The 23,643-nt window shown below is 37.7% G+C and overlaps 1 long non-coding RNA gene across 1 annotated transcript; it reads right to left on the minus strand.

Moving 5' to 3' along the window:
- Nucleotides 1-1,781: 1,781 nt before the first annotated feature.
- On the minus strand, nt 1,782-18,911 carry LOC310727709. The gene is made up of 5 exons (XR_014534074.1): nt 18,461-18,911; nt 17,879-17,934; nt 3,807-4,714; nt 3,599-3,761; nt 1,782-3,518 (listed from the first exon to the last, which is right to left on the minus strand). It is a non-coding gene; the product is annotated as an uncharacterized lncRNA (long non-coding RNA).
- Nucleotides 18,912-23,643: the final 4,732 nt, after the last annotated feature.

The following is a 23,643-nucleotide window of genomic DNA, read 5'->3' on the forward strand; positions in this document are numbered from 1 at the left end:
CACCCTCGTGACATGCCTAATATTATTTTAATTAGTTTAAAACATTTGGATTTTTCTGGGGCTCTTCTAGGACAGATGAAACAGGGACTTTAGAACCACTTGTGTGGACATGAGAAGAAACAGACGCACACTTCGATGGTGACTGGGCAAAAATGAGCCAATACAACACCAAATTAATGAGACTGATGCAGTAAGACCAAAAACCAGGCAAATTTCTGTCTGGCTGTAGATTATTTCATAATTATTCAGAGCCCTGAGTGATCTCACTGAAAATGGACTACGAGATCAGCTCCAACAAATAGTTTCTATCCAGTTACAGTGTCGTAGATGATTACAGGAATGCTTGGCCAGTTGCACAGAAGGCACAAGTGCTCATTTTATTTGCAAGATATCATATCAAGTGATAGGTCATGTGACAATATTACTGTCTTATGATTTATTGTAAACAATAGATCACACTAAGACAAATGCATACAAATGTCATTCTTAATCAATAACAGAGTGACTTACAGCTGAGCAGTTAAGGGTTTAGGCTTTTGCTTAAGTGGCCAGCTTGGTGTCGCTGGGATTTAAACTTGTGACCTTCTGATCCACAGTCCAATCCAATTATAAAAATGGCTCAGTTTTGGCTGCATTTTGAAAAATTGGTGTGCAGGGAGAAGACCAGAGGGGACTGCACCATTTTGGAGCCCATGTGAATCTTGACAATTGACCTCATTTTACATGCCAAATTATTACACTAAAATTAGGAATGACAATGAAAACTGAAAGTGAACCCGAACCATAGCTCATAAAACATGCTTTAGAAGTGGTGGAACATGAAAATGGTTTATTTGGCAAATCCTGGCTTTACAAAACCTACCTACCAACAATTACTTCTTTTCGTGACAGGTCTTTACCGTATGTGCAGATTCCACAGAGAATCTGAATAACTCTCATGCCAAGTGGATTGTGGCAAGCAACAACTTTTTATGTAAATCAAAACAGCAATAAGTTGACCCAATGTGTTCAAGCCCAGGAGTAAGGTGTCAGTGATCAACCAATATCTAGAGATGCCTTACCAAGCATTTGTCATTGGGCAGTGTGCATCTGGATGTAGTACATTTAGTGACCAGTGCATTTCTTTATGTTCATCTCTGTGGAATTTAGTTTTTTTGTCAGCCATTTGCGGTTGATGTGACATACTGGGTAGATGGTTATTTTAATGGAATTGTATTACTTTGTTGGTCTAAGCGTTTGTGACAGGGTAGAATAGCCCCTTACTTTGTATTGGTGCTGTATTGTTAACAGGTGTTTAATCAGATGTCTAATTGGTTGTTGTATTTAAATGTCCAGGAATAAAGTGCAGGAAGGTCCATTGATACCCGCCCTTTCTGATTTCCTGAGTTCCTGTTGTCAAGGTAGGGGACTTTATGGGCGTGCAATCGTTGTAGTCATGGAACTAAGCTAACTTAGTTTTTCTTCAATTAGCTAGCTCCCGATGCCGTGGCTGTCTTTTCTCGGTTTGAGTTACAAAGGGTTCTCGTATAAAAAACTGACTTTTCTATCCATGTCTTTTAAGGCAAATTGTAACTTTACCATTGTGTGTATTCTTAGCTGATTTTTATAAAAAAAGCAACCCTACTTCTGGACATCTCCTTTCATGTTTTCTGCGTTTAAGTAGTTCTCTTTATTCTTAATCAGCTGATTGCCAGTGGTAATAGTATTTTCTTTGTTGTAGCATTATTCAGATCTGGATAGTCAACTTTTACGACAAGCAGCTGTTTTTGTTTGTTCCTGTCTTTGCCTTTTTTTACATTTTTTTTCCCTTATTCTCGTTTCCTGCTATTTGTTTCGTTCAGTGCAGCTGTTCCTAGTCCAAGCAAGGTCATGCATCACATCTAACTTGCTAGAATATTAACGCCCCCTATGTTATGTTACATTTAAGCATAGTTGGGCATAATTTCAAGGGAACTAGTATATTAAATTACCAACCGTTACTCTGTGCCACACGTTATATTAAACAAGAAACTAACCATGTTAGATACATTTTCATTTTAAACATCATTACAGACCAGCCTTTTTAGCCGATTGTTGGTCTGCTTTGTAAATCGGTAAACAGGTAAAACACTGGTAAACAGGTCTTCTACAGTAGTTTCCTTTGCACTTTCCCTTAAGAAGTGAAGAATGGAGGATAGAATAAAAAAATATTTCTAATTAATACTATGCATTTTGTTTATTGTATCTTTATCATGTCTTTTGTGCATTGTTTTTTTTTTGTTGTTGTTGTTGTTGCAAAACTGTAGAATTATTTTGGAGCCATATTATAGCATAGTCCTTTAGGCAGAGTCCTGGATGCATTGTGCACTGAGAAATAACTATAAATGGGCATGCTGAGAATGGTACTTTCTATCTCTAGTCTCATATGATACTTCTTCCAAAAGCTTATCCCATTTAATGCAACTCTTAATGGACCAGCTGGCAAAGTTTTCTCACTGTCTTGTGACTGTGTGAAGAAGGAAGCAGAGCATTTTGGGGAAAGAAATGCTAGAGATGCTGATGGAAAACAGAATTTTGATGTATTTGTGAAATAAAAGGACTACAGCATGTTAAATAAGTGGATGGATGTAGTGATGAAAACTACGTTTACCACTCGAATTTTGAACTGAGGCAATACACGCATCCATGTTTGGCAGGGCAAATGAACCACTTTTTATTAATTATTTTTTGAGCCATCTGCAAGGTTTCTAACAGAAAAATAGCTTTACAGACAAGTAAAGAGCAAATAGAAAAAATACCTGTGAATAATTTATTTGTCACGTGGAATGTACAGTACTGTAAGAGATTCAGGCAGGTGTAAAGAAATGCTATAAAGTAAAATCCTTTTAAAAATATATATTTCAATATATTTTTATCAATTTACAAATTGCACAGTGGGCAAACAGAAGAAGATCTAATTCAAATCAGTGTTTGGTGTGAACACCTTTTGGCATTCAGTTCTTACATTTGCACTCTTTATATACTTGCAAAAAGTTAGGGATTTTGTAGGATTAGTGTCAAGTGTATGATTAACCAATTATACCAAGCGGGTTCTAATGATCACCAATTTCATATGTAGGTTCAAACACAGTCCTTAATTGAAACAGAAACAGCTGTGTGGGAGAATTAAACCTGGGTGAGAAACAAACTCTGCTACTAAGGTAAGGTTGTGGAAGACAGTTTTCATGTCACATGTTATACACCATAGCAAGACACAAGGTAGTTTTACTGCATCAGCAAGGTCTCTCCCTGACAAAGATTTCAAAACAGACTTGGGTTTTAAGATGTGATGTTCAAACTATTCTGAAGTAGCACAAAGAAGCGGGTAATGTTGAGGACTGTAGAAGCAGTGGTTGGCCAAGGACACTTAATGTAGCACATGAAAGACACATATTGCTTACTTTACTTCAACATCAAAAGGTGTCCGGTAGTGCCATCAACAAAGAACTGGCAGAAACCAGAAGTGGGACCCAGGTACAATCATTTACTGTCTAGGAAGTCTAGCTAGAAATGGTTGTCATGAAAAAATTGCAGCCAAAAGCCATACCGCCAACATGAAGACAAAGCTAAGTGACTCAACTGCATAAAAACAATGCAAGCAGGTGCTCCTGACTGATGAGTTTGAATCTGAAATGTTTGGCTATAGAAAGAGGCAGTATTTATGCAGAACATTTTAGAACGATACAATAGGAGTGCCTGCAGGCAACAGTGAAGCCTGGTGAAGGTTCCTTGCAAGTTTGGGGCTGCAATTCAGCAAATGGTTTGGAGGTTTGGTCAGAATGAATAGCCTCAATGCTGAGAAATATAAGCAGATACTTATTAATCATGCAATACAATCAGGGAGTTGTCTGATTGGCCCTAAATTGATTCTGCAGCAGGACAATAACTCCAAACATTCAGCTAATGTCATGAATAACTATCTTGAGCACAGAGTAACTAGAAGTGGTGGAAGTGAATGTTTTGGACCCCACGGAATCCAGGTCTCAACATCATCTCACACAAATCTGTCTGGGATTACATAAAGAGACACAAGGATTTGAGGCAGCCTTCATCCACAGAAGATTTGTGGTTAGTTCCTTCAAAAAAAAGTTGCTTGAAACAACCTACCTGCCGAGTTTCTTCAAAAAGCTGTGTACCTAGAAGATTTGATGATGTTTTGCTGTCAAAGGGTGGTCACACCAAACATTGATTTGACTTGGATTTCTTTTCTACTCATTTACTTTCTATTTTGTTCATTAATAAAAATAAACTATTTGTAGTTTTGAAAGCATTACTACTTCACAGCATTTTTTTAAAAACCTGCCTAAAACATTTGCACAGTACTGTATGTATAAAGGATGGTTTTGTGTCTTGTATTAACCCTAGTTAATTATCATGCTGGTCTGAGGTGCAGTTTTGCACAGTTATTGGACACATAATACTGTCTGGTGGAATACATAAGTGAGAATGATCTATAATGACTTATAAAACAGAATGAAAGAATGAAAATCCTACCCTGGGTCCAGAGTAAAAAGGTTCTTTGAAACTTTGAAGCCAGGGTATTAGATAGCGTGTGGATTATTAATGGGTTTTCCCTTGAACAGAAATTCTTTGTGCACCAGTAGTATCCCGAAAAAACTTTTGATTCATAGAAATAAAATATTGATTCTATACTTACCTCGTGCTCAGTCCATGTGATCTGATCTTGTGTAGTTTTCTGTGAAGCAAATAGAATAAAATGTTAGTATTACATACAAAGCTTTGATAGTTCCCTAAAGTGCCATGGATCCCTATTGATTCCATCAGCAGTGGCTTGTGACCAAAAATCATGATTGGGCCATGTGTCAATTAGCATGAGCCGAAATCATTCTTTCGGCTCATGCTAATTGACACATGGCCCAATCATGATTGGGCCATGTGTCAATTAGCATGAGCCGAAATCATTCTTTTCAACTGCTTTTTAAAAAAAAATCACGCAAATAAGGCCACGGGTGTTGTGGCGAGTTGGAATCCGAAGATTTATCCACCAATATTTACTCTCAAAACGGTAAAATTTAAACTGACGCTGAACTGTATGTTGGTGATAAGTAGATACCACCAAGCGGCAATCATTTACATTTACTTCATTACTGTCCACCACTGATCACTGGACACTTCTAAATTAATAAAAGCAATATTTAGCAACTTTTTCTGATAGCTTGCTGAAACCACAATATGTCACACAAAAATTTAGGGTTTGGACAGTAACATAATCATTAATATTGCTTACACATTTGATATTCGATACTCATAGGAATGAATGAAGGCAGGGAAAATGATCGCTCAGTCAACTTTTTCCTCAAACCATTGACAAGTTTCTTTACAGAGGAGCTTATGAGCCTTAAAGGCAAATACTAGTTTTCAATGATTGTGCCCTAAACAGTTCTAAATAAACCCCATCCAAGTTGTTTCTACTCTAGAAACAAATTAGCAAGTTAATGTAAACTACAATACAGTACACACAAGTGATCTACATGATCTGAATGGAGCACCCAGTAAACCAACTTCAGCACAAGTGAAACCAGACTCTGCATAATGGTTAACATACGCTAAATATTATCTACCAGAGATGGGAAGTAATGAAGTACAAATACTTCAGACAGAGGGAGTCAGCAATGTAAACATGAGTGAGAACAGAGACATTCCTGATCACCTGAACATCATCATCTTTTTTCTGTTTGTGTTCTATATGGTGGATGTTCAGCCTGGATACATTCATTAGATAACAACATTTGAAATTATTTTGTATTAATATATTAATAATGTGAGGTCCAGTTATCAGTGTGACACTAAAACAGGTAGTAGTAATAACTACTTTTTGCTTAAGTACATGTCAGAGCCCAAACTTCTTTACTTTAACTAAAATCAGAAAGTGGTTAGTACTTCAACTTTTTAAAAAAACATGAGTATTTGTTCCTCTACTTGAGTAAAAGACGTGTGTACTTGCCATGCCATGCTTCTATTTAATTCAATTCAATTAGTTTTGATTTGTATAGTGCTTTTAACAATGAACATTGTCTCAAAGCAGCTTTACACAGATAATGTGGTGATAAAAAATAAAGATGTTCTTTATAAGTGTGAGTTTGTCCCTGATGAGTGAGCCGGTGGCGACTGTGGCAAGGAAAAACTCCCTAAGATGGCATAAGGAAGAAACCTTGAGAGGAACTCAAGAGGAAACCCATCCTCATCTGGGTTGCACCGATTGTCCATTATTTGCAGATATACGATGTTACGTGGTGCACTGATGGTGATCAGAAGCAAACTGTAGTCCTGAGTCAGTGTAGGAGACTGTTGACATTAAATACAGTCCAAATCCATCCTCAAAGCGCCCGTTCTTACTCCGGAATTTCATGCAACCACCCAAGGTGTTGATGAGAAACCGACCCCAGCTGCATATATCAACATTTAACATCAACATATAATTGAGAAAGACATACTGTATATTAAAAAGCAAAATCCTAATCTATAAGTGGCCACACCAGTAAGAAATATGTAGTAGTAACATTTAAAAAAGGTTGTCTGGGTCTAGTTTTGACAGCACTATTGATGTTCTCAAAGATGCAACGCAAGATCTGAGAGAGAAGATAACACTAAATCCCTCCACCCCATGACTGTGAAAACAGAACTGCTATAGCAACAACCTTGAAGGCACCAGCTGTGCGTTCAAAAATGCATGAGACAAAAAACACGCTATCAAAACCACATCTGATTACTAACAGCACACACACACACACACACACACACACACACACACACACACACACACACACACACACACACACACACAGCTGTCCCTTAAAGGGCAATTAAATCAAGACACTAGCCAATGGTTAATTGATTGGCTTTCTGTTACCAATAATATAACTCTCAACTGCATGGTTTTGGTCAAATCTTCACAGCTTCGATTCTGTCTTCAAAATTAGAGGCAGGGAAGGGTTTTAGACTCTGTGCTCTTTCATCACACGTAGCATTATGTAAGCTTTTCCAGCAGCATAGACCTGATTCTGCAGTGAATATAGATATCAAACTGTTAAACAATCCAATCTTCAGCCATATCTGATTCATTAATTAGGGTGAAATAAACGAATGCCAGTAATAACCATATTTGGCTAGAAAAATCATAAACACATAACCGATGTAAACCCATGTATTCTCAGGTCAGGGCCAGAGCCAGTTTGCTTGGTATTTAACTAAAAGTTTCTAATAAATAAATAAATAAATCAACATATATGTAAATATATAGATAAAGCATCACTTTCACGTGACTGTGGCCAAATTGACACTGTATTAGGTCATTCTATCTCCAGTGGTCCAGTATAGATTGCTTTACCCTTTAATATATTTACATTTTTTGTGTGAATACCTCTATGTTTTCCATCAATAACCCCTTTTTATTTGACTTAGTTTAACTATCTTTATGTCATGGATAAATACAACATTTAAGGACCCATCACTGAACTGCACTCCTCAACAATCTTAATGACTTCACTCCTCAATGATTGAACTGTAATGAATGGACATTCAGTGACACCCAGATGAGGATGGGTTCCCCGTTTGAGTCTGGTTCCTCTCAAGGTTTCTTCCTTATACCATCTCAGGGAGTTTTTCTTTGCAACTGTCACTGGCTTGCTCATTTAAAATAAACTTATAAGGGATAAACGTATAGAAAAAGGTACACAAATTTTATAACCAATTTATCTCTGTCAAGTTGCTTTGGGACAATATTCATTGTTGAATGCGTTCAACAATAAGTAAATTGAACAAAAAAAAAAAAAACATTTGCAATATTTTTGATTATGAAGCTGTTGTGATTCCATATTTCTGTAAAATCTATTTACATATGACTTTACACAAAACACATATAGGCAGCTGAGTTTGGAGCTACAGAAGTTTGGAACTCTGCAAATATGAAGAACCCTGTGATGCTTGTTGCCAGTATCAAATACAGAGTCAGAGTTACAGAGCTTGGACTGTAGTGTATAGTAGAAATCTAAATAAACCTACTTTATTCATTCACATTGATAATGATAATAAATATGTAATAACATAACATAATAATACTAATAATACTTTAGACTCATTGGCAAGCATAAGCTATTGAATGTCCATCAAAACATGTATTTCTGTAAAGTACTGTTTAGCTTTACTATTATTAAATATATATTATCATCAGCTCTGTAATCAGTGAAATCTCAAACTCAAAATGTCTACATGCTACTACTGGGACCTTATTTAAATGAAAAGGTCAGTCTTATATCTGAACCCCTACAAGAGATATTCAACCAACATGGACCAATTAAACAATTTGCAAGTCTTAAACCTGAATTGCTCTGCATGCACAATATATTTACCTCTTTTAAATACCGCTTTTAATATTAAGACAGAGACTCGAATTCATCTCTTTGTAATTTGACCCTAAAAATGGAACTGATATTTACTTTTCAGCTTTACATTAAATGTGCTCAAGAGATTTAGCTCTTGATGTTGGAGCTAGGACCACCCTGAGCCGAGATACTGAGGTTTCTGTAACCTAAAATCAATGACTGAAAGATGCTCAAAGTTAAAGCAAATGAATTTTTTTTTACCTCTATGTATTCTGAGATTTTGCAACCAACTCCTCAATTGTTGCATTATTTGAGACCACTTGAGGTTTTTGTACAATCCTGAAATTGATTTTTCTTTTTTTATCCTTAGCACTAAAAACACTGTGTATCCAAGCAGACATGAGAGAACATCTTGATTTTTTCATTCATTTATTTTATTTTATTTTTTTTTTTTCATTTTATTACTGAGCTCAGGACAATGCTTGGCAAAGACAAGTAGAAATTCTCTGAAGGGTTTTTTAGCATTTGAACACTGGATTTGGCTAAAATGGTTATATAGGATTCAAACTCCCCTTAAAGAAATATTCCAACAACATTTAAGGACTATTCAAACTATGCACAAGAGTAAACCTAGTTGAAGCAGACAGGACCATTTCTTATCATGGACAAATATGGCCCCATTTTGCAGATACAAAGACAGACAAATAATATATAAAAAGGAGCAATGTCCCTCTAACAGGACATGTGGATGGTCAAGCTTCTGTCTTTGGTTTTACAGCCCCAGAAGCTTAGTAATATTTTGGAATGTAACTGTTTTACAGGCTCTGGGAACTGAGCCAATCGGTACTGTTGTCAAGGACACTCCTCGGATACACTCTGCAGTGACACACCTCTGTATTATGTCATGACACAAGCTGCTCAGCAGAACATTACCGATATCCAAGCTCTCTCTATTCCCATTGATTTTTTTGACAAAACAATACGTAGGTCTGGTCATTCAGTCCTACTCTTCTGGCAAAAAGCAAACGCAAACTCTATGCTTTTAACGGGCTAAAAGCCGATCATTGATCAGAAAATGAACAATGTAAGAATTAAACAAATGCATTCACATAAAAATGTGTTTATTTTCGCTTTAGTGAACAGTTTGGGAAAAATCTAGAAACATTCCTGAATATAATCTTAATGTAAGTAAAAACATTTTACTTGCACATGCACATGATTAAAGTATTTTATACAAAATTACCTCTACAGCAAAAACACCAGACAAAGTTGAAGATCTGGCAGATTTATCTGGTCAATTTTATTAATTTGAAGACGTTTTTTTGTTGTTGCATTTGAATCCTCCACCGATGTTCCTTTATTAGTCTTTTTCTGTATGTAATTACTTTCTTTTACCCAAAACATTTTCTAAGAAGGCATTTTGGATTTGATTTGATTTCTACACTTTTTTCTTTTACTTTTTTGTCTTTTGTTCGCCTTGAATGAGAGGTTTCTATAGGAACAATAATGTTTTAGAGCATGCACGTTTCTAAAGACGTGGGTTTTCTTTGCAATTAGAGCTGCTCTCAGAAGCACGCTGTTATAGAGAATGAATCAAGAGGTCATTTTGAACATTTTAAAAATGAAATTGCTTTTTATATGTTTCTGCTGTTGTCCAATAAGTCAATCATCATCATCGTGGATGAAAAACATGGGACTAGCTTGGAACACAGATAGTTGACTTGAATGGGGTGGGTAATGAATATCTAATGGCCACAATAAGGGTCACTGAAGCAGTTAAAAACATTTGGGGAAATGGATGTGATGCAGGCATGACTAATACATTTATGACCTCTCTAAAATGTTTTCCTATTGAAATTCTACTCAAGCATTATTGACACAAGCATTTTGTTTATAACATCACCATTTTAGCCAAGTGTGCATATGCATAGTGCATAGATTAGTGTATGCACTATTGTACACATATTTTAACATTAGGTTAATGAACTATACTGTCATTACCGAAGAAAAAGGGCAATTATAATAATATCTTTAAAAAAAAAAAGGGCAACATAAAATAAAGATCAACATCTGTTCATTAGCAGGTCTTAAAATGAGGTAAATACAACCTCATATACAGTGGGTACGGAAAGTATTCAGACCCCCTAACATTTTTCACTCTTTGTTATATTGCAGCCATTTGCTAAAATCATTTAGGTTCATTCTTCTTCCTCATGAATGTACACATAGCACCCCATACTGACAGAAAAACACAGAATTGTTGACATTGTTGCAGATTTATTAAAAAAGAAAAACTGAAATATCACATGGTCCTAAGTATTCAGACCCTTTGCTCAGTATTTAGTAGAAGCCCCCTTTTGCTCTAATACAGCCAGGAGTCTTTTTGGGAAAGATGCAAAAGGTTTTTCACATCTGGATTTGGGGATCCTCTGCCATTCCTCCTTGCAGATCCTCTCCAGTTCTGTCAGGTTGGATGGTAAACGTTGGTGGACAGCCATTTTTAGGTCTCTCCAGAGATGCTCAATTGGGTTTAAGTCAGGGCTCTGGCTGGGCCATTCAAGAACAGTCACGGAGTTGTTGTGAAGCCACTCCTTCGTTATTTTAGCTGTGTGCTTAGGGTCATTGTCTTGTTGGAAGGTAAACCTTCGGCCCAGTCTGAGGTCCAGAGCACTCTGGAGAAGGTTTTTGTCCAGGATATCCCTGTACTTGGCCGCATTCATCTTTCCCTCGATTGCAACCAGTCGTCCTGTCCCTGCAGCTGAAATACACCCCCACAGCATGATGCTGCCACCACCATGCTTCACTGTTGGGACTGTATTGGACAGGTGATGAGCAGTGCCTGGTTTTCTCCACACATACCACTTAGAATTAAGGCCAAAAAGTTCTATTTTGGTCTCATCAGACCAGAGAATCTTATTTCTCACCATCTTGGAGTCCTTCAGGTGTTTTTTTAGCAAACTCCATGCAGGCTTTCATGTGTCTTACACTGAGGAGAGGCTTCCGTCGGGCCACTCTGCCATAAAGCCCCGACTGGTGGAGGGCTGCAGTGATGGTTGACTTTCTACAACTTTCTCCCATCTCCTGACTGCATCTCTGGAGCTCAGCCACAGTGATCTTTGGGTTCTTCTTTACCTCTCTCACCAAGGCTCTTCTCCCCCGATAGCTCAGTTTGGCCGGACGGCCAGCTCTAGGAAGGGTTCTGGTCGTCCCAAACGTCTTCCATTTGAGGATTATGGAGGCCACTGTGCTCTTAGGAACCTTAAGTGCAGCAGAAATCTTTTTGTAACCTTGGCCAGATCTGTGCCTTGCCACAATTCTGTCTCTGAGCTCTTCAGGCAGTTCCTTTGACCTCATGATTCTCATTTGCTCTGACATGCATTGTGATCTGGAAGGTCTTATATAGACAGGTGTGTGGCTTTCCTAATCAAGTCCAATCAGTATAATCAAACACAGCTGGACTCAAATGAAGGTGTAGAACCATGTCAAGGATGATCAAAAGAAATTGAGAGCACCTGAGTTAAATATATGAGTGTCACAGCAAAGGGTCTGAATACTTAGGACCATGTGATTTTTCAGTTTTTCTTTTTTAATAAATCTGCAACAATGTCAACAATTCTGTGTTTTTCTGTCAATATGGGGAGCTGTGTGTACATTCATGAGGAAGAAGAATGAACCTAAATGATTTTAGCAAATGGCTGCAATATAACAAAGAGTGAAAAATGTAAGGGGGTCTGAATACTTTCCGTACCCACTGTAAACAACACATGACATTATACACTTTGTCATTATTTATTTTGGATTTTTTCACAAATGAAGCCAAAATAGATAGAAAAGCCATGTGTGAAAAACTAAGTACACCTCTAATTCTATAATAAAATTTAAGAGGCTAAGTAGCAGCCAGGTACTGAGGGTCCCTGGTGGTCTAGTGGTTAGGATGCGGCGCTCTCACCGCTGCGGCCCGGGTTCGATCCCCGGTCAGTGAATCAACCCCAGTCACTCTTAGTACCGGTCCCAAGCCCAGATAAATGGGGAGGGTTGCGTTGGGAAGGGCATCCGGCGTAAAAACATGTGCCAAATCAAACATGCGGATGATTTGCTGTGGCGACCCCTACTGGGAGAAGCAGAAAGTATGTACGTATGTATAGCAGCCAGGTACTGCTAATTAAATGCTCTTGATTAATTGTTCAGCAGCAAGTTTTTGCTGGTCTGAAACATTTAGATGTGTGTTAACATAATGCTGAAAAAGAAAATACATCAGCATTGATTTTAGATTTGGGAAAGGGTTATAAAGCTATTTCCTTACCATTCAAAATCCACCATTCTACACTGAGTAACTTTATTCACAAGTGGAAAACATTCAAAAAAGTTGCCAAAGAGTGGACATCCCAGCAAATTTACCCCAAGGTCAAATTGCTAAATCTCAGACTACAGGGCTCGGTTAACATGTTAAATGTTAAAGTTCATAGCAGTACAATAAAAGAAAAACCAGAACGAGTTTAGAAGGATTGCCAGGAGAAAGTCTCTTCGCTCTAAAAAATAAACATAGCAGCATGGCAGCCTGGCTTAGGTTTGCAAGGTTCCATCTGAACAAACCACAAGACCTCTGGAACAATGTTTTTTAGATAGATGTTAGATTTTTATCATGCTCAAACAAAAACATAATTCTTGGAGAGGTTTTCCCATGCAATCTGCGATGCCCTTAGTGTCTTTTCTGATCAGGGAAGAATCACACAGCACACAGAATGGGGCATACGTTCTTCTTCAGTTTATTGCAAATAATAGACAAGTATTTATACACACTGGAAAACACCTGAGCTAAAATTGTTCCTGATTGGGTAAGAAGACATGGTAACCAGAGATGTGTGAGCCAGACAAAGACTTTCTGTGTACCTTACATACTCACATCGTAAAGATCCTATAGACACTGAACAGACAACATAGGAATGTGTGTTTAGAGAACTAGTGTGAGGCCCATCTTAATACTAACAATAGAGGAGACCAAAGTTTGGCCATAATGCACAGTGGCACGTTTGGTGAACACCAATCACAGCACATCAGCACAAACACCTCATGCCAATTGTTAAGCCTGGTGGTGAAGAGCTGATTCGCGTTTGTTTTGGAGCCATTAGGCCTGGGTGACTTGCAGCCATTGAGTTGGCCATGAACTTCTCTTTATACCAAATTATTCTAGAGAAAAATTGTCTGGCAGATGAAGTTTGTATAAAATCATGTAACAGAACAATGATCCCAAACACACCAGCAAATCTACAGATAGAGGGAAAAAGAGAATTCTAACCCTAGAATTTTAATGGCCCAGTCAAAGTCCAGACTTCAACCCAAATGAAATGCTGTGGTAGGCCCTTAAGAAAACAAATACCTACAAACCTCAATGAACTGAAGCAACACTGTAAAGAAGAGCGAGCCAAAATTAATCCACAATGATGTGAGAGTGAAAAATGTAATACAGAACAAGATTACTTCAAGTTATTGCTGCTTTCTCCATTTCTGCTTTGTTTTTATAAAAATAATAATGACATTAGGTAATATGTCACGTGGTGGTGTTCATCTGAGGTTGTATTTACTTAATTTTAAGACCTGAGATGTACCAGATGATATTTTATGTCTTGATACCTAAAACAATAGAATAACAATTTTTTACATGCCCGTGTATGTATATAATATACATAAATATGTGGACAAAGATAACTGTCTAAAACTGTATTGTTGAAATGAATATAAATATTTTTCATGTGTTCAACATGCAGATTTAATTTGAGGATATTACATCCAAATCAGGAGTAGAAATTATTGCTTTTTTTTTTTTTTTTTACCATTCCTCAGCTGTTTAATGGCAAGTTATGTATTATTCTCTAATTATTGTACTCATAAGCAAATAAGCAAATAAAAGCTCTAGAGTTGGAATTTGGAATATAAATCCAAAAAATCTAGCAGAGAAGCAAGCCTTTTCTTCAGCCTTAGGCTAAATGCACTATGCACTAGTGAGCTTTGGAAAACCAAAAGATATCAAAATCATGAAAAACAACTGTCGTGGATAATTCTTTAGCTAGCGAGGAAAAAGCCATTACAAGCGAGGAAAAGTCACCAATGAAAGTCAAAGTCAACAATCACTAGATACATTTACCAAGGTAAATACCGCAAGATGTAAATCATTGGTAAGTCTAACTGTTCTGTATCGTTCTGTTAAAGCATCCTATAGAGAGAAGAGATACATTTGTGCAAGAACGAGGGGAAAAAAGGAGTATGGAAAGAGAAAGTAACTCGTGATTTCATGGCATGGACATGTAAAGCCACCACTTGAATCGAGAAAGCAGGGAATTAATTATGTAGTGTAGAGGACTGTAGTATCTGCTCAAATTCACCTAAGTGCTTCTAAATTCACTGGAGTCTACAAATAGAAAATGACCCACAGCATACTCCGAAAGCAACCTAAGGCAAGGCAAATAACTGGACTGTTCTGCAACCAATGACCTGACCTGAATCCAACCTTAAACAACAAGGAAGCTAAGACAGCTGCCGCAAATGCCTGGTGAAGCCTCACCAGAGAGGAAACTCAATGTGTGTTCATATCTATGGGTTCCTTGACTCATTGACTGTAAAAGAATTGCAACTAAATATAAAAATGACAGTGTAATTCATATTCATATTCATATTTATGTTAGTTTATTCAACTCAGTTTGGAACTCATATTCATTAATTAAATTAAACTCATTAAACTGTGGTAAACCTCTACAATAACCATAACATTTTTATTCATTTTTTTATGGAACTGACTGTATCTACTATACAATGATCATCCATACCATTAAAAACACCTGCCTAATAAAGTGTAGGTCAAAACATATCTGTCCCGTGGCAGCAGAAGACCTCTGAAAGTGTGATGTGGTATCTGGCACCAAGATGTTAGCAACATATCCTTTGAGCCCTGCAATTGGCAAGGTGGGGCCTCCATGGATTCTTGTTCATCCAGGTCATTCTACAGATGCTCAGACCTTAAACTCCTCGATCATGTCCACACAAAAAAAAAAATGATTCATCAAACCATGCCACCATCTTCTATGTCTTCATGGTAATAAATGTGATAATCACATATCCATTGTATGCACTTTTAGAAGTCGACAGGTTCAGCATGGGCACTCGGAACAACAGCAGCCCAATACACAGCCAGCTCTGTAGTGGGATCAGACAGACAGTCTTGACTTAATTCTTCATATACATCAATGAGCCTTAAGTGCCCATGACCCTATCATCTGTTCACCAATTATCCTTACGTGGACCACTTTTGGTTAGTACTAACTACTGCAGCAACACTCCGAAAGGCTTGAATCAGTGGTTTTAATGTTATGGCTAATCAGTGGTCAAATGTTCAGAAGTGCATGATACTTCCATAAAAAAAATCCTCCTGCTTGTGCAAATTGAGTCTACTTAACTTTGGCTCGTATATTAAACATACATGGAAATCTGCAGGGTATAGCAGTACAGATTTACTGTCCTCTGGAAATAAATCAACATAGAGCTATTAACCCACTTAATTAGCTGTCAATTAAACTTTCTTTCGGCTTCTCCTGTTAGGGGTCGCCACAGCAGATCCTCTGCATGTTCGATTTGGCACATGTTTTTACGCTGGATGCCCTTCCTATCGCAACCCTCCCCATTTATCCAGGCTTGGGACTGGCACTGAGAGTGGCTGGGGTTGGTTCCCTGACCGGAACCTCACTTAACTGTCAACAAAACTGAGTACATTCTAAGTGAACATGTCAAAACTCTGTCCGGTTGTCAATATTTTGTGTGAGCGCCATTGTTATCCAGCACTGTTTTAATCCTCATGCGCATGGAATTCACCAGAGCTGCACAGGTTGTTGCTGATAGCATTTTCCACTCCTCTATAATGACATCACAGAGCTGCTGGATGTTAGACACATGGCACTTCTCCACCTTTCACTTGAGCATGTCCAACAGGTGTTCAAAAGGGTTCAGGTCTGGAGACATACTTGGCCACTTTATAACCTTTACCTTTAGCAAGGCAGTTGTCACCTTGGCAGTGTGTTTGGGGTCACTGTCATGTTGGAAAACTGCCGTTCGGCCCAGTTTCTGAAGGAAGGGCATCAAGTTATGCTTTAATATGTCACACTACATGTTGGAATTTATGTGCTCCCTCAATGAACTGCAGCTCCACAGTACCAGCAGCACTCATGCAGCCCAAGACTATGATTCTACCACCACCATGCTTGACTGTAGACAAGACACAGTTTTCTTGGTTCTCCTCACCAGGGCATCGCCACACATTCTGAGACAAACAGGTTTATCTTAGTCTCATCAGACCACAGGACATTCATGATCTTGGACAGCAAACTGTTTGCGGGTTTCTTGTGAGCTAGCTTCAAAAGAGGCTTTCTTCTGGGACGACAGCCTGCAAACTGATTTATTGCGGTCTGCGGTGTTTGGTCCGAGCACTGACGTACAGCACGATGACTCAACTTTTTTGATCGACCCTTGCGAGGTCTGTTCAGAGTGAAACTCAGAGTGAAACCCATCTTGGAAAACCTCCATATGACCCTGGCCACTGCACTGTAACTCAGTTTTCAGGGCGTGACCAATCTTCTAGAATCGAAAAATTCGAATCCTCAAATACTCAGAGAGTCTTTGCCATGAGGTGCCATGTTGAACATCCGGTGGTCAGTATGAGAGAAATGGACTCAAAGCACCGAATTTTAACTGCTCGAATAAGAGATACACAAATTTGTCTGGTCCTGACAAGCAGACAAAAACATGAACACGATGAAAAGGACTTGTGGCTTTGCATGGTTACACAACATACAGCTGTTAACACTTAGGGTGTACTCACTTTTGTTACCAACTTCTTTTGACAATAATGGCTGTACGTTAAATTATTTTTAGAGGACAGTAAATCTGTACTGGTATACAAGCTGCACATTAACTTTACTAAAATATATCCAGGTTTCATTTTTATAGTATTTTCCCTTGAGAAAAATACTAAAATGGTTGCTAAGATGTGAGGGGTTTATTTACTTTTGTGAGATACTGTATATATACACACACACACACACACACACACACACACACACACACATATATATATATATATGTGTGTGTGTGTGTGTGTGTGTGTGTGTGTGTGTGTGTGTGTGTGTGTGTGTATATATACAGTATCTCACAAAAGTAAATAAACCCCTCACATCTTAGCAACCATTTTAGTATTTTTCTCAAGGGAAAATACTATAAAAATGAAACCTGGATATATTTTAGTAAAGTTAATGTGATATATATATGTGGTATATATATATATATATATATATATATATATATATATATATATATATATATATATATATATATATATATACGTGCTAATGGGGTTGCCAAATGTTGAGAATGAAAGTATTCAGAAAATGACTGATATGGAATGAAAAGGACTAAAGGAATAAATCAGTAATGCATACCCACAAACATACTACATTAACATAGCCTGGTTCTCCTACCTCTAGGCCGTATGTTCTGCACATTCTCATTGTGGTCCTCGGAGTACAGGGTATACCTAGGAGAGAGGGGAAAAAAACAAGGAGATTCAATGAATATATGTATAAATGAATTTAGAGAATGAAACAGCAGAAATTGAACAAAAGTAATGGATTGAAATGTAGGGTCAGGTTCTTCTTTTAAACTGTTGTTTTCCCCCTCACACTAAATTAATGCAATAAATGCTCAAATAAAAGGTAAGCAGGCAAAAAAAGCATAACGATGCAAAAGATTCTGCGATCATTCGGTACAGAAATAAAACAGGAGTGAAACGATGAGTGAGAATAAAATGGAAAAAAAAACGACAGTGTCATTGTTTATTCCTCACTTTTTTCTCCCATGATTTTGCCAGTCCCTGCATCCACCCATATGTAATCTCAGCTGAGTCTCGCTCTCTCTCTCTCTCTCTCTCTCTCTCTCTCTCTCTCTCTCTCTCTCTCTCTCTCTCTCTCTCTCTCTCTCTCTCTCTCTCTCTCTCTCTCTCTCTCTCTCTCTCTCTCTGTCCCTCTCTCTCCCTCTCTTTTTTTTCTATACTTTATCCTCACCTTCTGCATGTCACACTTCCTGACCCATTGCTCCGCATGTCCATTTTGTCTGTCCATTCAGAAGTTCTCCCTTCTTCCTTCCATAAATGGGTGCTTCTTTAGACTTAAAAGATTTCCATACATCCTCAGTTCTGACAGGACGTGACAGATCTAATCAGAGAGACGAAGGAAAAGCTTTGGCCGACAGTCGCTGAAGACAGAAGTCAGTTAGGAACATAAGCAGTGCTGCCAGGCAGGACAAGAAGTACCAAAATAATCCTTGTGGATGACTCTGTAGCCATGCAAGCGAGAGAGAGAGAAAGAGAGAGTAAGAGAGAGAGAGAGAGAGAGAGAGAGAGAGAGAGAGAGAGAGAGAGAGAGAGAGAGAGAGAGAGAGGGAGCACGAGACATTTGTGCGTGTAAGAGGGAAGACAATAAGGGTGTATGCATGTGTGTAATCGAGTGCAAGTGCGTAAAGAGGTGGGAGGGGAGAGCACGAGGGAGAAACTGATGGAGAAAAATGAGGCATGGGTTTGCACGATGGAGGGGAAGAAAGAGAAATGGGAAGGGATAGAGGGGAGAGTTCAGGACAGGAGGGTGGAATATATGTCCTTGCCACCCCCACCCCCCTTCTCCATTGCTGGGTAGATACTTCCGCCTTTGGAATGAGAGGCAGAAAGACAGACAGAGAAAGAGAGAGAGAGAAGGCGTGTATTCACCCACTTTGGATTGCTTTGTATCCCTTAGACTGTGCACTCACTTAAATGAATTCTGTCTGCCATCCCCATCCCCTTTGTTTTCCAGTCTCTTTTTTAGATTCTGAGGCAGACTGTAAGTGAAAGGGGGCAAAGAAGGAGGAAATATGAAAGAGAGAGAGCGGTAAATAAAAGGGGGGGAGTGAAGGAGGAAGTGTCTGTAGGGGCTGAATCTGTGAGTAAAATAAAGAGAAATCTCTGCAGATTATAGTTATACAGTGTACTGTTTGATAGTCTAAATGAAAAGCTCAGAGCTTTTTTTTTTCACCCCAAATCACGATGGATGACGTCACGTCATCAAGTCTCTCAGCTTAGAAAGATGGCGGACAAACTCTGAGCCAACTTCATTTTCAGATGTAAGAAGCTCACCATTGTTGTAGCTCCCAAATGATTTCTGACATTAATGATTAATACATTATTTGACTTTCTACATAGTGTTTGTTTGAGTCTCCTGACTTTTCCTGATTTAAACAATCCACTATCTACTTTTTACAATGGTTTTGCATTACATTCATGATTCATTTGTAATCTTATTAAAAACATTAACCTTACTATTGGTGAATTTTGTGTGTTTTCCAGTGAATTCATTTAAAATATTCATTGTATTCATATTCACTTTACTTGAATTAGAAGACCCATCCTGTTCCAGCATGAAAATGCCCCATGTACAAAGTCAGCTCCATGAAGATACGTGATATATGCGTTGGAGTGGAAGATCTTGAGATCTTGGAATGCTGACTGCACCTCAGGCTTTCTAATCTTACTTTAGTGCCTGACTTTACTAACATCATTGTTGCTGAATGAGCACAAATCTCCACAAGCACACTCCGAAATCTGGTGGAACATCTTCCCCGAGGTAAGGAGGTTATTATTAACTGCAGACAGAGACTCAATGTGGAATGGGATGTTAAAGAAAATGTAATAGCAAATCTTATGGTTTGGTGTCCACAAACATTTATCCATATAGATTGCTAATATAAAATACATGTATTAATTTGTTCCTAGAAGCTATTGAGCAAGCCAGAGATGAGGTTGGCAGGGAAATATTTCCTGAGATGAACTTGAGAAAGAACCACCGAGAGGAACCAGACTTCACAATCCTCATCTGGCTAATATTTAGTGTGAGTATAAATAAATTCCTTCTGTAACTGTGTATGCTATGATCAAAAATTATAAATGCAAAACTAGGAAATACATGAAATCAAGACAATAAATAATTTAGGTTTATTTTGTTTTGTTCTCTGATGGCAGTTGTAGTTCTAAGCCATTATAGTAAATCTGTTCATCCAAGGTCACGCAATTCATGGATTCTAGTTGCTATGATCCACGATGATCTCAGTATCTTTAAGATGTCCATGTACAACCATCCTCAGCAGCATCAAACTGTTTCAGATCAATGAGCACTCCAGCCAAAAGTAGGGCATCAGGCAAATCCAGAAAGCAGAATAGGTCAGGGTCACCTTTATCTCATGAAACCCTAATTTTCCAACACACTCTTTAACCATTAACCCTGCATATAACCTATATGCTGCTTTTCCTAAAAAAATTTCACAAAAAAGCTTAACCAAAAAAATTTGCTTTCAACCTGAAACTTACAAGGAGACCTAAATCCAAAACACTTTGTAAGAAAAAGCTATTAAATCTTTAATGCCCATTTTTCCTGCTTATAACACATCAATTTTGTCATAATGTCATTATGTTATGCCTGGTCGGTGTATATCAATAGAAGTATTTTGTAATCAATTACAAATTTTATTGGGAGCCAATGCAACATGCAGATCTTCTGAGGGTTTTGGTTCCAAAATGTGTTAAAGTCTTTAAAGACAAAATGGCAAAGATTAAAGAGTAAAGCTGTTTTAGGGAATTTTTAAATGAAAAACACAAATCACAAGTCATTTTTAATAATGGTACATGCCAAATGGCACAAAAAAAAGCTTGGAAAATTACCAAGAACTTTTACACTCATTATACTTGGTTAAATATCTTTGATATCTGTTTTCTTGTTGTTGCAAGCTCCCAGGCTAACAACATATTTTGTAAGCCTATTTCCAGGTGTACATCACACGTTCTACCTGGTTGGCTGGATTGGGTATGGTCCTGAGAAAACACCATGGGTCTCCGCCAAAAGATCAACTCTTCCGATCCCGGGGACTCCACTGAGAGACCCCAGTATTCATCAAAGTAGAACTCACCTACAAATTCAATGATAAGGGCATTAGGAACTGTGTAACAGAGAATCTGCATTCAAGAAACACCAGTTACTTCTGCATTCAAGGAACATTATTCACATCTGCATTCAAGGAACACTCTCTCTAAGCAGCTGCTAGCCATTATCTAATTACTAAGTGTCTACTACACACGTGTTCTGCATCCAGCTTTGATTATCTTGGCTATTTAACTTGCTAAAAATTCAGTCTACCCTAAACCCTAGGTATCAAGTCCAAAGGCTTGTTATGTTTCCTGTGATTGTGTTTAGCTTAAATATATATCTATATTTATATATACTCCTTTCTTTTTTTAGTCCATACCTTTAATTTGATTTTAAAATGCACTTAGATACTACACTTAGACACTAACATATGTTTGTCTGCTAAATTACATATCATATATTATATAACCTAAATAACTTCTCTGTTTAATAAAACATGCTCTTGATGTACCAGTGACCAGTGTTCCTTCTTCTCTTCAGATCTGCCTGATTCATCCCGATACCCTACCTCTGGATGGAGTTCTCTTCAATTGGAGACCACTCTGTGCAGCTGAGGATGGTTCCACCTCAACATCTTAAAGATCCATGAAGTTACTGAGCAACTCATGAACTTTAAGGATGGATTTGGACTGTGATGGATATTAACAGTCTTCTACAATTGCTCAGGACCACAGGTTGCATGAATAGTTTTGCATTTAATGGACTATCACTGCACACTGCAACAATGATGGAACTGTAATGAATGGACATTCGGTGCCACCCAGATGAGGATGGATTTCTCTGAGGAAGCCTCTTTCCTCTCAACGTTTCGTCCTCATGCTATCTCAGGGAGTTTTTTATTGCCATAGTCGACACTGGCTCACTCATTAGAAAAAGATTTACAGTTATCAGGAACAAAATTATAGGCACTAAATGTATACATTCTTTTAAAACATATCTATCTATCTATCTATCTATCTATCTATCTATCTATCTATCTATCTATCTATCTATCTATCTATACTGTAATATATATATATATATATATATATATATATATATATATATATATATATATATATATATATATATATATATATATATATATATATATATATCTTAATCCAGAATCTTCAATAGGTGTTCAATTTAATTTAGTCCTAGTCCTAGAGACACTGTGACCCCTAGAGAAGGCAATTTCCATCAGAAACAGCCAGGTGATATAGCAGCCACAACTGATTCTACTGGTCTAATCAGTCCATCTTGTTCTGTAATCAACTTTTAAATATGATCCGATTTGGCTTGAATGAAAGCCTGTAGATAAACTGGCCGATTAGATAAAACACAGATGTTCTAAGAGAATAAACAAACCTAAATTATGCCACTAGTGCTGACACAGGCCAGAGAATCAGCTATGACAGAGGAAATGCCCTGAGAAAGTCACAGCTGATTTCATGGCCAGTGCCTTCACTCTTAAAAGAATGCATGGAAATGTCTTTGCTGCTTGACTACTCATCCTACAAAGCAGCCTATTACAGTTTTTCCCAGTTGCTTTGGAGCTTTTCTCAGATCAGAAATGAAATTCTCAAAACTATTTGTGGAACTTCCACATCGTCGTCGCGCATCACTGCGAATGCTTTAGTACATTAATAGATGGTGAACAATTGTCTGCACTTTCTACAGTATCTATTGTTTATGTCATGTTGATCAAAATATATTATACTGGTTCTCATTTGAATAGTTTTAACCCCCAAATCACCTCAGCATCTGTTCACCGTGTAAGTCTTGAATGTAAAATGGTCAAACCAGTTGGCATAATCTGGCCATCTTAAATATCTATTACACTTAAAAAATTGTGTAGATGTTAAATAAAATTGTGCAGATGAATCTTGAATGTCACCAATGAAGGCGAGTGAACGGCATCAGATCAACCAATGATCAACTTGTCCTCTAAACCAGGTCAAAGGTGAATCTCATGAAACTTCAATCGGAGAGTGAATACTGTCAGAGCAAAACAGAGAATTATACATTCTGAAATGGAGGAACAACCAAGAAATGAACGAACACTAGAACAGTACATTAAAAGTGTGAATCCTGTCCGATCTCTTGCAATCAATTTAAATCAAACATGCAATCAAATAAATACATTTTTGCTGCTGAGATTCATATACTGTATATCAAACAGAAGAAATTCAAAATTTAGCATTTACAGTGGGTACGGAAAGTATTCAGCCCCCTTTAAATTTTTCACTCTTTTTTAT

Source organism: Silurus aristotelis (genome assembly GCF_946808225.1).
Source record: "Silurus aristotelis genome assembly, chromosome: 6".
NCBI classification, from domain to species: domain Eukaryota; kingdom Metazoa; phylum Chordata; class Actinopteri; order Siluriformes; family Siluridae; genus Silurus; species Silurus aristotelis.